Raw genomic sequence first — 16,767 nt, 5'->3', positions numbered from 1 at the left:
ACTAGGGAAATGAGGCATTTCCAGTCACCAGATCCTGTGAATGAACTCAGGAAAATATATAAAATAGATTGTTCTTTTGAGAGATGGCTTTTGAACACTGATTAAAATCTTATTATAATAATAATATAATAATAGCCTCTTTACCTCAACAAGGTAGAGTTGTTGTTGTTGTTGTTTTCAATGTAAATCCCAAAATAAAATAAATGGAGGAAAAAGGTCTTTGAAAAAATATGTACCAAGCTAGGTTCGGTAGCACACCCTTGTAATTCCATCTATTGGAGAGAGGCTGTGGAAAGAGAATCAAGAGTTACAGCTTGGCTGAGCAACATAGTGAGACCCTCCTAAAAAATTTTAAAAGCACCCAAAAGTAGTTTCCAAGAGGAATATTTCAGTATAATTCAGTATGCATTTAAAATGAAATGTGAATTATTCACTATCAAGAAAGTTCAAAGCCCTTCAAGTGAAATTGTTTGACCTGTTTGGCAGCAAAATAAATATGATGGGTGGTCTGTTTCAGGCACCTGTCCAAGTCCAATCACATTACATTTTCATAGTATCAACATTTAAAAGCCCCATCCCTGTTGCATCAACAACAGCATATGGGAACATCTCCCAAACACATGGCAACCGGCACATTATACAAACACATTTCTTCTAAGAGCCAGACTCTGCATATTTCCAGAAAAGACAAACTCAGCAAGTGAAGGAAGGATTTGCATGTTACAACCCAGAGCTCTACCACTTGGAACACATCACATGGATTTGAAGAGTGAAGATTTATCTCATTAAGAGTCAATTGACTTCCCAAAAGAATGAACATCATTTTCCAGCTCCAATGGCAAAAAAAAAAAAAAAAAAGAGAAAAAGCTAAAATGCAAGTTTCCTGACCTCAAATCAGAATAGTTTTTTTTTTTTTTTTTTGCATGGGTGTTTCTCAGTTCAATTCTTCATATCACTGTAACCTGGACTAGAGTTTCTGTAAGTCCACCAATTATTTACCCTCTTCTCTAAGACATAAGGCATAGCCTAAGGACAGAAATCCTAGATTTGAGTCCACAATGATGCCACTTTGTGTAATGAAACAATTCACTTAACTTCTCTCAACTCCAGTTTTCCAGCCTAAAACTGTATTGAGTAAATTGAAAGGGTTGTTAAAGGATTGTATGAAGATACCTATACATTATAAACATTATACAAACATGTTAGTATTAAAAAATAATAATCCTCTCCCAGAGGTTAGGGGTCATATATGCTCTTATTCAATTAAAATACCTTGGGTATAGTAGCAAATATAATTTAACATTATTGAACACTTGCTGTGTTCCAGGAACTGTTCTCAGTGCCTTACTTATATAAAATGATTTAATCTTTCTCACAAGTATATAAAGTAGTTACTATTATTATTCCCAACCTGTTTATGAAATATCTGAAGCTCAGAGAACTAAATGGAAAACCTGAAATTCCATTCCCAGAGCCCCACTTCATGGCCATATCGCATATGGTGTGTGAGATAATCAACATCCACTGGCTCAATGGTCAGCAAAACCTTGACTCTATTTCTGGATCAGGAACCTCCCAGCCAGACCCCAGAACCAAACATATGTTCACAAAATACTTAGTGAACTCACTGATAAGCCACATGTTTGTTCACGAGTGTCTGAATTCCAGTTCACCTGTCTACTTTTACTGGTCTATGTGAGGCTCAATGAGAAAACACATATTATACAAGTGTAAAGTGCTATTCACAATATTTCTTAATAAATAAATGATAGCATTTGAATGGAAAGCTAAACTGATTTGCTTCAAGTGCCACACTAACTTTATCCCTTCTTTGGTCCTAATGTGGTAAATTAGGTCTGGCTATCAAGGTAGAATTTGCTTATTATGTTCTAATTTACAGAAAAAGAAAAAAAAAAAAAAAAGGACATTGGAGACTTATACAGGGCCAAGGATCTTACTGTGAGTCCATCCAGTAAATCCTCCATGGAACACGCAGAGCCTGAAGGACAGCTCCACTGCCAGACCACTTCCTGTGTTATATCCTGAGGCCTCTATATTTTTGGCCATTTGTTCCCAGTAGGCCCTTCCCTCTGCAGCTGGTTTGACTAGAAGTTTTCAAAATGTAAAACAATACAGGCTGAGACATCATCATTACTACTTGTATTAGATTGAATATTATCCCCCCAGAATTTATGTCTACCCAGGACTTTAGAATGCCACTTTATTTGAAAATGGTATCTTTACAGATGTTATTAGCTCAGAATTTTAAGTTGGAATTATCCTGGAATTAGAGTGGGCACTAACTCCAGTGACCGGTGTCCTTAGGAGAGGAGCGACAGGGAGATTAGGACATGGAGACATAGAAAAATAGAGAACACCATGTGAAGACAGAGGCAGAGACCCAAGTGACAATTATAAACCAAGAACATCACGAATGGTCAGGAGCCTCCAAAAGGTGGAAAAAGTGAGAATGAATTCTTCCCTTGAGTTTTGTGAGGCAAGGCAGCCCTGCCAAAACTTTGCTTCTAGATTTTCAACCTCTAAAACTATGAAAAATTAATTATTTGTCTTTTTAAGCCACTAGTTTTTTGGTAATTTGTTAAGGTAGTCCTAAGAAACTAATACACACTGCTGCTGCTTATTTCATAAAAAGTGAGGAAAAAAAGTATTTCTGTGACTTAAGAATCCACTGAAGAACCAGAAATACTAAATATAGAACTAAAGTAAAAATTTGGTAGATAATTGTCTACATGGGGAGAAAAAAAATCTGTGAATCACACTCTACATGGGGAAACACAGGCCATCACTGGCAATATTTATTCTCATTTTTGATGGTCCAATAATTAAAGCAAAATCTACTTACTGTTAAGATGCTTTTTCCCCACTGTGTAGCATACTTCCATGTAATTATAAAACAGCATGTTGTTAAAAGACTCATTCTATTTCTATAAAAATAAAGTTGAAGGAAATATTTTAGAAAAAAAAAACAAATTCCAAAAATATAATTAAAGACTGTCAAGTTTCTGCCATGAAACAACCATTTCAAGAATTATTTTCATTACTCTTAGTTACTACTGATCTATCTAGCCCAGTTTTAAATCTATTACACAGTAAATTTCATTTAAAGTATTCATTAATCTACATTTTTCCACAACCTTAGTAACTACTAGGAGCCATCAAAAATGATTTTTTAAAAAAATATTTTAACTGGGCTCATTTATGCACTTTTGGATATTTTCTGCTGGATTATTACCCAAATACAACATAGAAAAGACCTTAAATTTTAACTTATTAGGGAAAAAAAGAGCCTATAAAAATTTTATGCTTTGCAATCAAAGGTAGTGTTCCCAGCATGGTGCCTGCTACCCGTGTGCAGCTGTGACTTAAAAAAAAAAAAATCAAGGTGTGATTAAATGGTCTTTTTCATATTATCCTCTCTTAAAGGCTTTTTAATTGGAACCCAGCCATCATTAACAGAGCCTGTTGACCAGAAGTCTTTACTTCAAATGACCAAATGAGCCATCTAAGTTCTTTCTGATTTCTTCATGCCAGGTTGATGCCTACTCCTGACAATCTTTCAGCAGTGTCCAGCTCTGATGCACATCAGTCTTATCAAAGAAAACATGATAGCAGCTGTTTATGTGCTTTCGCCATATTGTAGCTTCATAAGAAATTTACTTTTTTCAAATCACAGACTCACCTGGTCTCCCCAGTGCCACACTTTGCCTCTTACTTTATTCCTATTCCTCAGTAGAAGGCTTGGTATCTGATGTTTCATGGGAGCCACTTGAATTCTTTCTTATGCATTTCCCCCTTTTCTAATTTGCCATTAAATCCTGTCATCTCATAACTAACACTACCTTCATTCATGTCACTGCTCCAAAAAAGTTTGGGTGTCCTGTCTACCTAGTTCTTTGATGCCATCCACGGGCATAGATTCCTCCTCTCTGCATTCCTTTCAGTCCAGGTAAATGTATAAAAACCACCACTTACTTCATGGAGCTCCTCTGCTTAATATTTTGTTAGGGCTCCTAGTTATCCACTAGATAAAAATTCTCATCCTTATAATAGCACTTCAAACCCTTCTGTAATTAGCTCAATCTATCTATCCATTTTACACTGCCTCATACAGCTGAGGTTCCCAATATATCAGTATTCACACTGCTTCCTTTTTAGTTAGACCTTCCTCTATTCTGGGTTTCATGACTATTCTTTCAGCTGTACTTGTTATTTGACTTTGGCCACAGAAAATCTTCCCTCTTCCCCACCGTTAAAAACCTTTCCTGTGCTTAAAGGTCCAGCAGCTTGATCTCTTTTGCTCAGGGAAACTTTTCACACTGCTGCAAACTAACATCCCACTTCTGAAATAATTGACTCTCAATGTCCTTTTTTATATTGCAACTTCCTGACCTTCCATCACTCTCACTCCTTCATTCCTGCTAAATTGGCTCAGAAACCCCATTGGAGACCTACAGGCTTTATCCTCTCATTATTTTTCCTTTCTTGCAAAATGATTTATTATATTTGCCCTTTCTTGACTTCCATATCTCCCTGAGTAGCCTATACAGTACTATAATCTCACCATTCTGATCAGTGACCCCACCCCATGTTGACCTTCAGTCTTGTCAGCTCCAAAACAAGTCAATAAATATTTTCCTTATTTCTTCTCTTCCCCTCGCACCCCACCCCCGTGAACATTTGATGACAGTGTAGCTTAGCACCTTTAAATTTTCTTTTTGCATTCTTGACTTTTTCATTCTAGCTTTTTGACTCAGCCACTACAGTCTGATTCTGATTCACAGCAACTACCTCATTGCTTTAGGGAAACTGCTCAGGAAAGCTTTGCAGGTCACCTCTCTCCTGCCTGCCAAATCCAATGGCCCCCATTTCATCCTGTCCTAGTACCTACCACATGTTTACCCACATCTCAGAACAATGGTCTCCTCTGCTCTCATGTTGTTCCCCTTTATTTCTGTCTACTCCCATGATTGCTCCTGAGAGGTTCACTGATTTCTCTTTTTTGACCCAGCCTTTAAATGTGGGTCTTAAAAAAAAAGAAAAAAATGTTTCCTAGGTTCTTTATTCTTCTCCTGTGACTTTTCTCCCAAGATGATTCCTTTGATTCCCATAGTTTTATCCAATTCACTTACGTTAATGACTCCCAAAACTTATTTACGTCTTCAATCTAAATTTAAAACCCAAATTTCCAGCTAACATCCAATTTTCACTGAAACTTCAAACAATCCACCAAAAGTTGAACTCATTATCTTTAGACTTGCTCCATTCTTTACTGATTTATGTTTGTTAACAGCTTCACCAGAACACTTTGAAATAGTAATTTTTAACCCATTTCCTAAACCTCACCTCTAAGTAGAGTTCCTGACCGAGTCCCAACCTGACTTTTCCAATCTGCCTTTTTTTTCTTATCATCGTAGTCTATTGAAAAAGCTTTCTAATGATTCTTCTTCTTGTTCCTTTCAACCCAGCTATATATCTTCTTTAAAAGTTATTCCTATATTGCCAGAGCTATTTTGTTATATACATGAATGCATCACTCCTTTGTATAAATGAATAAATAAAAAATCTCTGATCTAATAGAAGTTTCTAAATGCTAATCTGTCTTTTGTGTCTTTCCACATTTGAGTAGTTGCAGACTTAAAGGCTGGATAAGAAGAGCACAATATAATTTTGGCCCATGTGATTTTCATTTGAAAAATCATCCATATTCTCTTTTATCCTATAAAGTATCATGTGTTATCTGTGAAATCATTTCTTGATCTTTCCAGATGCAATCGCTTTGCTCAGAAATAGGTCCGTTTCTGTCAGGGTTGCATACCAACCCCATCTGCCTGTGGCTACTCTTTCCTTGCATTTCACAGCCATGGCTAAAAGACAGAATTGGGGCTCCATTGAGCTCTATAAAAATGTTCCAATCATTTCACTTGACATTAAAAATTAATATTGGTACTTTTTAAAATGCCTACTGAAATGCCCAGTGTCTTGGCTTTCTGTCTGGACTAAGAGTATGATTTTATGGATTAAAAACGTGGATAATTGAAGATGACCCTGGAATTTCAAGATAATTTTAGAAGATTTACAATCGTTACTTTGCATTGTACATGTACAAACAAAGCCATTGAGCCAATTAAATTTGCTTCCAGTTAAATTTGCTTCCAGTTTACTCTGACAATTTTTGAAGGTACTTATTCACTGTCAGTACCAGCCTGGGCATTTGGCAAGTCTTGACGGATGAATCTCCTCTCCCTCTATGGCTGGGAGAATTGGGACCTATTTTACAAGTCATGTTTTAGGACTTATAAAGCCTCTTCTTCCATACTACCTTCCCACAGAAAGCATGGAACTAAAAATTCTGATTTGGTGTTGCTATATAAACCTTTCTTACACCATAAATACTAGGAGCTTTCTCAAAATTCACTTGTACTGTCATGCTCAAGACAAATATTAAAAATGCTTTAAGAATCTCCCCCTTTTGTCACATGTTAGGGTGTGTGTCAAAGGAGAAACTCAGCCAAGGATTAAATTTGTTTATCTTCAAATTTTTAGCTTGTAGTCAATCATTTCTCTTCAGTGTGCTACATCATGCTACAGTAATTGTTTAACCCATTTCTTTCTGGACATATCAAACCTTCTACGAAATCAATTTACTTTTGCCTTTTTTTTGTAAATTACTCTTCAGAAAGCACAATAAATAGAGTTTGAAGTTTGTATTTTCTCGATTGGCTCACACCTTTCAATGTATTTTTCATGCAAGGTCCTCAGCTATACATTTGGCAGTATAAAAATGTGGTAACTTAGGTTACCTAGGTCAATCAACCCATTAACTAATTAATTAACTTCTTGCTTCAGTTTTCATCTAATTACATAACTGTTAATATTTCTTTAGAAAAGCCCAACATGATTTAATGGTAACCATTCCCCATAAGCTTTTAGTTAATGTTATAGAGGTTTTGTAACCACAAAAATCACAAAATTACAATGCCCTAAAAAAAAAAAAAAAAAAAAAAAACCCTTCCCCCATCTGAAAGAAAACCTATAAATTTAAGCCAATATAAACTTGTCAAGAGTTCTCCCTCTCAATTTCACACCAGGGCGTGGTGCTACACAGCTGGGGAGCTGAGCTAATAAGTGTTGAAAAATGAAAAATGCTGCTTTATGGCATCACATAAACTGGCAAAAAGAATACTTTTAACTCCACCCGACTTTTGACAAACAAATGCCAAAATGTAGATGCCGTAAGAATGAGACTTTATGGTATCAGACCCATGGGGTAAACAGAATGGTCTCATGGGATTTTCTTTTTATTGAATACTACATGTAATAAGAAGTGGCATAACATTTGTAAAATCTAATCACTTTTGGTTCCTTTTTGATCCTCAAAGGGGTCATTTCTAGAAAAGCTGTTGGAAACACTGCATAATGATCTATTTATCCAGTAGTGAAACAGGATTATCCCTTTTACAAGGAGACTGAGCTTTCCCTCACAATATAAATACTGTAGCATGAGTGTACAACTTGAGTCTTTTGAGGAACATCATGTTCAACAAATATTTATCGAATAACTTATAACTGGATTCAAAGAATGATGCTAAGAGCTCTTGTGCAAGTTACATGAAATAACATCATCAAGACCCAGCTGCTTCTCTTGAGCTGCTTTGTTTCCTAGCTGATGGGTCACTCACTCACTTTCTCACTTGTCACTCATTCAATATTAAATCAGCAAACAAAAATAGCAAGTGTACCATATCCAAGTTCCATGCACTTAATAAATCCCAGAGAACTGTACCATTATAGCAAGAGATGCAAAATTTATCAGAGAAGAAATGCCTTTACTCCCGGGCTTGAAATAAATGAGATGGAACCAGAATATAGCAAGCCAGAAAAGAGAGGCAGAGGAGTGTGTTAGTACTCCCTTCTTGGTGGGGATCACTGACTTTCAGAAAACAGAGGATGGCCTCTAGTTGCTACACTAGTGCTTGTAAGTGCTGCTAGCTTGCAATGTCTGAAGTTTTCTATTACAATATATAAAGAACTGTATCTATCCTACATATGACTTTCCAGATTTTTCTATAATTAGAAGAATGTTTTCTCCCATCTGAACTTGTAAAAAAAATTTACCCAGAACTTAGTTTTCAGCAATATATAATTAAATACTCTATCTACCATATAAACTAATGCTTATTATAGTGATAAATATGGAAAAAAGACATAAGAACTAAATGAGAAAACCAAAAAGCATGACTAATATTTGAGAGAAATACAATTTGGATGGTTTAAAGCATGTACAGATTAGTAAATAATGGGATAAATAAGAGAATTCTAGTTACAGCTTTTAAAATGTGGAATTACATGAAGAAGCCACAGAAAAGAGAATGTTTCTAAATTCCCAAAGGCGTCTGAATATGTTTTACAGGACACAAATGAAGACTATAATTATAAGAGTTGCATAATAGCATCACTTTTATATTTCATAATGTAATCAAATGTATCACTGAACTATCTCCCTCACAAATGCAAGTTTCAGTCAATTCCCAGGAACAAATCCATCCTACTACCATTATTATACTTTTTTTTAATGTTAACAATGTTAAGTATTATGAAAATATTATTTTAAAAAGAACATTTTTGGTTACTTATAATAGGTTCCATATACCAAGCATGTAACTTTAACTTTAAAAATGTATCTTTTTCTCATCACCCTGGTACTCTACTTTTTTTTAGGCAGGAGGGTGGGGGTTACTGGAGATTGAACTCAGGGGCACTCAACCACTGAGACACATCCTCAGCCCTTTTTTGTATTTTATTTAGAGACAGGGTCTCATTGAGTGCTTAGTGACTTGTTAAAATATGCTGAGGCTGGCTTTGAACTCCGATCCTCCTGCCTCAGTCTCCTGAGCTGCTGGAATTACAGACATTCACCACCACACCCAGCTGCTACACTACTTTTAAGTGAAGAAAAAGGGGATAAAATTTTTTAAGAGTACAACCTACCCTGCGATCAGTTTTATCTTTTGTTATATGTTATAATGCTAAGGCTATTACTGGCAATCTACTAGCACTATTCACACTTTAACTAACTTCCCTCAAGTTTAATAAAAAGTTTCCATTCCTGGTCCTCAGATAGTCATCAATACTTAGGTGGTAATCACCAAATTTTTGACATGCACTTTAACTTTGGCAGTGACTAACTAACAAAGTGAAGATCAATTTACCTTATTGTCACAGCAAATCAAGGAGCTAACATTGATTCTGATTTTACTCTGGAAGGGAAGACCAATTAACTTTTTAATATTTGGACACTTCACATTTGGCAAGGGGTCCATACTAGACAATTCTTCATTAACGTGAGATATCTGAGTGTGTGATAAATTTTATAGCACTTAAAATGAGATTTTTCTGTACTTCAAATGGGATTATGTTTATCACAATATAACTTCACTGAACTAGGCAGAAAATACCCAAAGGCTTTCATTTAAGCAGATGGGCCAAGTGCAGACAGAAGATGTGACAGAAATACTTATAGATGCAATAAGCACTTCCTCAAATAATGTGGCAGGAAGGAAAGGAACACCAGCAGAATAGCTAGGAATATAGTAATGTGGTGATATTTTTTGAGGAAAGGTCAGAAAAGACAATAATTAAAACCAATGTCAGCCTCTGAGAAAAACAGCCAGAACCCCATGAAAGCTCTGTCTTCAAAGGATTTCATTCTAAACTACATATCCACCAAATAATTGCCATGATTAGCATAATCTTTGCCTGTTAAACCAGTAATTTATTTTCTGATAGAGACTACATTTTTTTTTAAAGAAAACATTTGGTTCTTTAAAGTATTCATGTCCCTTTTTATTTTTTTTCCTCTTTCCTATGAATATTTAAAATGCAATAGAATCTATAGAATACTCATAGAAGCAAACATGTTACTATTACCAAACTCTGTTTGAAAGAAACCGCTGAAGAAGAGTCTTGGATTTACCCCTTTGGAATTGCCTTAGAGATCTGTGGAACACAGTTAAGAAATGGTGGTTGTTGAGTCCAGAGTATGGCTGAACTTTTATATCATTCTCTATTTTTTTTTTCATCTGTACTTAGAAATGAACGGGGCTGTTTAATGACGTTATGAGAGAAACTTTGTGCTTTACACAAAGCACAAATTGTAGGAATAAATAGCACATGCATCCTGTGTTTATGGCCAGGCCATGGGTCAAAAAGAAACTCATGTCCTGTGTGAACTGAAATAATCAAGAGACTTCATTTGCCATGTATTTTTATGTTTCGGGGAAGTCTATTTTAAGACAAAGAACATTCTCATTGATAGTTCAATCCTTTTACTGGCTTAAAGGCCACGATAAGATTTAAGTCTATGAGCATCAAAGGAGATACGGAATTTACCTTCTTACTTCCATTGTATTCTGTCTCCTCTGAATAAGCAGTGAATTGATGGTGGTTATTATCTTGAGTGACTTCCAGATGTTAACCATGTGGTGAACAGAAGTATTCCCTGACCAAAGGGTCAAGAGAGAAAACTTCTTAGTATATATGATGACTTTAATGGCCACGAAAAATACTTATTTTTGTCTCTCACGTACACTTATATGATGTAAACAGCCTACCTAGATAGGATGCTTTCCTGTGGGGAAGAGCAAGATTTAACTGCTTATATGTGAACATAATCTTTTTTTTTTTTCTTTTTGGTATCAGGGATTGAATTCAGGGGCACTTGACCACTGAACCACATCCCCAGCCCTATTTTGTATTTTATTTAGAGATAGAGTCCTACTGAGTTGCTTAGTGCATCACAGTTGCAGAGGCTGCCTTTGAACACATGATCCTCCTATTTCAGACTCCTGAGCGCTGGGTTTACAGGCATGCACCACCACACCTGTAGTACGTAACCCTTTTTTAAAAAAGAAGAAATAGCTAAATTAATGAAAGCTGATCATAATGTATCTTTTACTGCTTTATTTGTTTAAAGACATTAAAGTTTTGTCTATGATCTATAGAAAGGGAGACTCATTCCTGCAGTCTCTTATGACAAGCACTTTTGATATTTTTACATAAAAATATGCTATTAAATTGTTTTCTACAAGAACTGAACATTGATGCACTTTACATTTTCTATTAAGAAAAATAAATAATTCACACTCTTGTGAGTGAAGGTATATTGTTTTGCTGCATTTTTAAAAATTGTTATTATTAGTAACAAGTGCCAGCATATTTCATGGGTGGCATTTCTCACTGAGAAGCAAAGCATGAATGAATATTTTTATTAGAGTCAACCCACTTGTATTCATAAACAAAATATTATTAATGTTTTTTTCACTTAGATTTCAATACTAGTAAAGAGAATATAAAAATTGTTAGAAAGAAATAAAATACCTGTATAAAAATTTTCAGAGACTGTCATTGGTATAAATTGAAGCAAGGAGTTGAAGTTGTCAGCTAAAATTCCAAAAAGTTGATGTTTAGTGTGTTTTTTAAATAATTTAAATTATTGAGTAGATTTCTGGTTTCTTTTTACTTCTGTTGTCAAAACAGCTGTAGTTAATGATATTTTTCAATGTCCTTTGTATCTTATATAATTTATAATGACCACATATAGTCATGGGTAACATTTTGGTCTATTACCTACTACAGTTCCCTAAGATTAGATCATCTAGTAAAGAAGGTTGTAGCCCTCTTAGTTTGTGCAAATATACTACTATGATTTTCACACAAAGGCAAAATTGCCTACCAACTAATTTCTCAGAACATCCCTTTTGTTAGATGATGCATGACCATAATGATAAACTAATGGAGAATGTAAGACAAAAAATAAGCAAAAATTCTTTCTACACACACACACACACACACACACACACACACACACACCTGCACCTACCTTCAAGTGAGAAAATGGTTGTGAAGGACTTAACACACTTCCAATACTATGTGGAAAGTGTTTTTGTTGATGATTGTCAGGTACAAGGAAGGTATGATAGAACATCAGTCAAATATGCAAATAGTATGTAAATAGTAGCCACATTTGTTTTGGAAGCAGGCAGACTACAATTAATCAAAGAAAAAAAGATAGACCTGAACTCTGAAAAAATAAATATGCAGGAAAAGGAGGGACTAGAGAGAGATACACTTGACTAAAGCTAGAATGGACAAAGGAGAAGGTAGAAGGCAACACAGCAGATTTGGAGAATTCTTGATATTCAACATGGTCAGAAGGTTAGAATGGATGTCTCTGGAAATAAAACAGGGAATGTTAATAGAGATGTGTTCCTGAAGAATTTTCAGAGAACTGGTGTCAATCCTTATATTAGAGTCAATGTAAAGACAGAGTTTTTAAAAAGCAACTCTGCAAAAATATTTTTTCATAATCTAGGCATTAGTAATATGAAGATGAAAAAAATCCAGTTGCCTGTAAGAAGGTCACAGAAATAGAAACTCATTGAAATATAAATTATACTCTGTCTAATTTATATTGTAAATTTAGCCTTTGGGATATAAATTATACATTCTTAAAATCAGGCAGACCTATAAAAATGACCTCATATGCTTGTTGCTTCCATGCTTAAACTTGCAAAATCATCCTGGAAACTGCCATTCTAGGATCACACATAAAAAAGTCATTTCCATGACTTTTACTACTTTAGATCTGTTACTGAAGTAGAATCATATAGTATTTGCCTTTTCTGTGACTGGATTATTTCACTTAGCAAATGTCTTCAAGATTCATTCACATCATAGCATGTGATAGCATTTTCTTCCTTTTTAAGGCTAAGAAATGTTCCATCATTGTTCTTGTTTAGACATCCATTTGTTGATGGACATTCATTGAAAGTTGCTTCCACTGCTTGGTTATTGTGAATAGTGCTGCCATAAGTATCAATGTACAAACATCTCTTTGAGAATTTTCTCTCTATTCTTTTGAATATATACATTTGTGTTCATTCTTCACTACACAAAGAATATCTGTTCTTGAATACTGACATTTTTGCCATCATGTTATAAGAAAGTATATTCTTTAAGTTTATAGTTATGATGATAGAAACCCATTGTCATATCTTTATATAAAATATTATTCATGAGTCAGTACAAGCGCACACACACATGCACAAACACACACCCACACTCACACGCACACACAGATATGTATACACATACATACTGAATATAGTCCATTTCAGAATAAATTGCATTTTCTTCTTTTTTAATTGCAAAGATTGACTTTACATTTTCTGATTATCTTTTAAGAAGGTTTTTTTTTTTTAACTCTTTTTCTGTTTTCATTTAGAAGCCACCATGGAAAGAGTAGAAATAGTTGCATTCTTAAAATTTTTTGTGACCCTAGAATCATGAACTTCAGAGGTTTGCAAGCTGTACTCCCCTATTTCACACCTGGAGAAACTTATCCAATGAGACAAAATGGCCTATGTAATGGCACATAGCTTATCATCTCTGAAGTGAAATAGAAAATCTTACTATCATTGTAATATTTGCAAACACACATTCACAAGCTTCTTTTAAATGAATATGGCATTCATATTGAATATAAATATGGCAGACTGTCTTGATAGGGAAAGTACTCTCTGTTTTTCTTTCCTTTATTTCTATTGGATATATAGAATGCAGTGACTTTCTCCCATCTCAGAGGACAATTTGAATATTGAGCCTTCTCTACACTCCAGGGAACAGGACCTGTTTAGAAGTTATTATTAATTCTTTCTTTGGACTTGGGAAGCCATAAAGATGTATTATTGAAAAACAAAACAGTAAGTTCTAGAATACTTAGGCAAATAAGATAGATGGAGCAATTCTAGAGACTGATACAAAGACTTCTTATTCAAGAAGTATTTCCAGAAGTTGGGAATTTGAGAACTGACAATAGAAGGCACTCAAAAGGGAGAAGATCTTCTTCCTAGGGAATAGTAGAGACATGTAGCAAAGGAGTACTGTTTAGTCACCCAGGTATAAACATTGGTCACTGTTAGGGTGTAAACAAGTCAGGATGGTGCCTGGCATTTTGCCAGAGGGAGTGATTTGTGAAGTAACGCCAGCGAGCCATTAAGTGTGGAGATTCCTTATTGGTTGACTGCTGTATCTAGTTTATGTTAATTAAGATAAGCTGTGTGGAATGTATATATACCCCTCCTGTCCTACAATAAATGGCTCCCACTCCTGCTGTAACAATGTACACAAGTTCCTCGTCCCCCCCCCGGTTATTTTGCTGCAGCCGGACTGCAGCAGGTCACCCAGTCTGCAATGAAGAAAGGAATGTCCATCATCCTTCCCGACAGCTGGCATACTTCTTTGGTATGGATCATTTTGACCATTAACAGCCCAGCAAAGTAATAACTATGAGTGCTCCAGGACTGTGTTGGATCTATGCTTGAGTAACTCTATTCCATAGCCCCATTGCCAATGCTGCCTTGGCTATGTCACAATGCCCTAGTGGCCCATCTGCTCTAAGAAGGGAATGTGACCACATCTAGTAGGTGTAGTGGGTGGAATAGAGGAACTTCTCACATCTGTATTTATAGGACTGAACTGAAAAAGTACAATGTCGTTGTCACTGAGGCAATGATTACATTGAAGTTTATAACCTCATTTCTAAAATGTTTAGTTGTACTATTTTATAAGAATTCAGGACTTTTAAATTATTTGTTGTTGTTTGTGTTTTTTCTTTAACAAATGGGAAAAGGGAATGTATAAAGGAATTTCCTTTATTATAAAATTTTTTAAGTTACTTAAGCAAGACATTTTATATGATATACACATATTCATTGGGTGTGTTTCTCTTTCCCTTTGAATAATGCCATAGATAAAAACTAACTAATATGATTTGATGCTCCAGAGTGAAGAAAAGAGCGATGCAAACTCTAATGTCTGAATGATTAATTAAATTTCATTTAAGTGTTATCATTTGAAAGTACCAAATATTTCATTCTAAAAGGCTAAACTTCCAAGTGTTTTTTTTTTTTTTTTTGGTAAGCCAACAAATGAACTCTATGGAATTTCTAAACACATAGCAGAACAACAAACTAAAGTCTGACTTCCTCATTTGTATCTTTAGATCCCGATATATATTGAAAACCCTTTTGTGTTTGTTTTGTTTACTTGCTTTTTACAGTTTAGAAGTGAAGTTACCAAAAAGGGATGAACCACTAAAGGATATCCAGATTAGCTGAAAGCAAATAAGTAGCAGTTTTTTAAAAAAGAAGATACACAAAAAGTAAAAGAACATAGGACTAAAAATCATCCAGCAATAATTTGCCCCCAAACTCAATAGGGCATGAAAGAAGCAGTCACCCCAAAACTTAATTACATTTCAAACTAGTATAACATTATGAAAAGAACAAAAACATTTGTGTTCAATAGGTTGCCTACCAAAGACATCTCCAAATATAATAATCTGAAAACTGTTTGTTCTATAAATAAATAAAAATAAAATGAATAGTAACAATATCTAAGCACTTAAATCACTGGAAAGAAAAGTATACTTTGATTAGGTTTAGAAGAACCTGATTCATTCTAATAGTGATATGAAATCTGACAGAGGTCAAGTTCTAGTAGAAAATCCAGATTCCAAACTGGAGGCATCTACTCTAGTTTATTTACCTGTTTAGACAGATGCTTATTCAGATGGAGAATCAGATTAGGAATTAACACCAAAGACGTGGGAAAAGTTTAAGAAACACAGAAATCCTAAGAGATAGAGACTCTAAAGAACTATGGTTCAAATTACAGAAGGGAATTAAAAAAAAAATACTTGGGATATTCCCTTGCCTTATATTTGTAGGCCAGTGTACATGAAGGGAGTCAGAAAGTAGTTGCCCTTTTGTGTCTGGCTAATTCCACTTAGCATAATGTTTTCAAGGTTGATCTTTGTTGTAGCATCATTCAGAATTTCATTCCATTTTAAGGTTGAATAATATTCCATTGTATATACATACCAAATATTATGTTTATTCATTTACCTGGAGATAGACATTTGGATTGTTTCCATCTTTTGACTATTGTGAATAATGAGGCTATAATCACTGGTGTATAAGTATCTGAGTTCTTGCTTTAATTTCTTTGAGGATATGTTGAGGGAATTGCTAGATCATATGATAATTCCATGTTTAACTTTTTGAAGAACCACCAAACTGTTTCCACAGCTGCCACATTGTTGTACATCCCCATCAACAATGCACAAGGGCTCCAGTTTCTACATTTCTTCACCAGTATTTATTTTCCAATGGTTTGGTATTTGCTGTCCTTGGTGTGAAGTTCTGTCTCATTAAATTAGATCTGTTTTGGGGATTGGGATTGTGGCTCAGTGATAGAGTGCTCGCCTAGCACGTGCAAGGTCCTGGGTTCAATCCTCAGCGCCACATAAAAATAAAAAAAAGATATTGTGTCCTACTACAACTAAAAAATAAATATTAAAATAATAGGTTAGATCTGCTTTTAAAAAACACAAAGAGAAATTATTGCATGACTGATTTACCTTGTATGTAAAAAGCTGCAAACATATGGTGCAAGTCCCAAAGTGGTCACATCTGTTAAATTTTAAAAAGGAAAAGAAGATGGTAATACTGCATTTTAAAATTGCAGTCTAAAACCCTACAGCAGATGCTTAGGGTATAAGTATATTCACTAGTTACTACAATAGCCCAGTGCAGACTGACACCTGTGAAGTCCCATGCTTAGCAAAACCAAACGCTTAATACAGCTACAACTGTCATAGACATGAACCCAAACACCGAAAAGGAT

The sequence above is a fragment of the Callospermophilus lateralis genome, chromosome 13, assembly GCF_048772815.1.
Source record: "Callospermophilus lateralis isolate mCalLat2 chromosome 13, mCalLat2.hap1, whole genome shotgun sequence".
In the NCBI taxonomy this organism is placed as follows: domain Eukaryota; kingdom Metazoa; phylum Chordata; class Mammalia; order Rodentia; family Sciuridae; genus Callospermophilus; species Callospermophilus lateralis.
The sequence above is the reverse complement of the archived record's forward strand: the minus strand, read 5'-3'. Positions refer to the sequence as shown.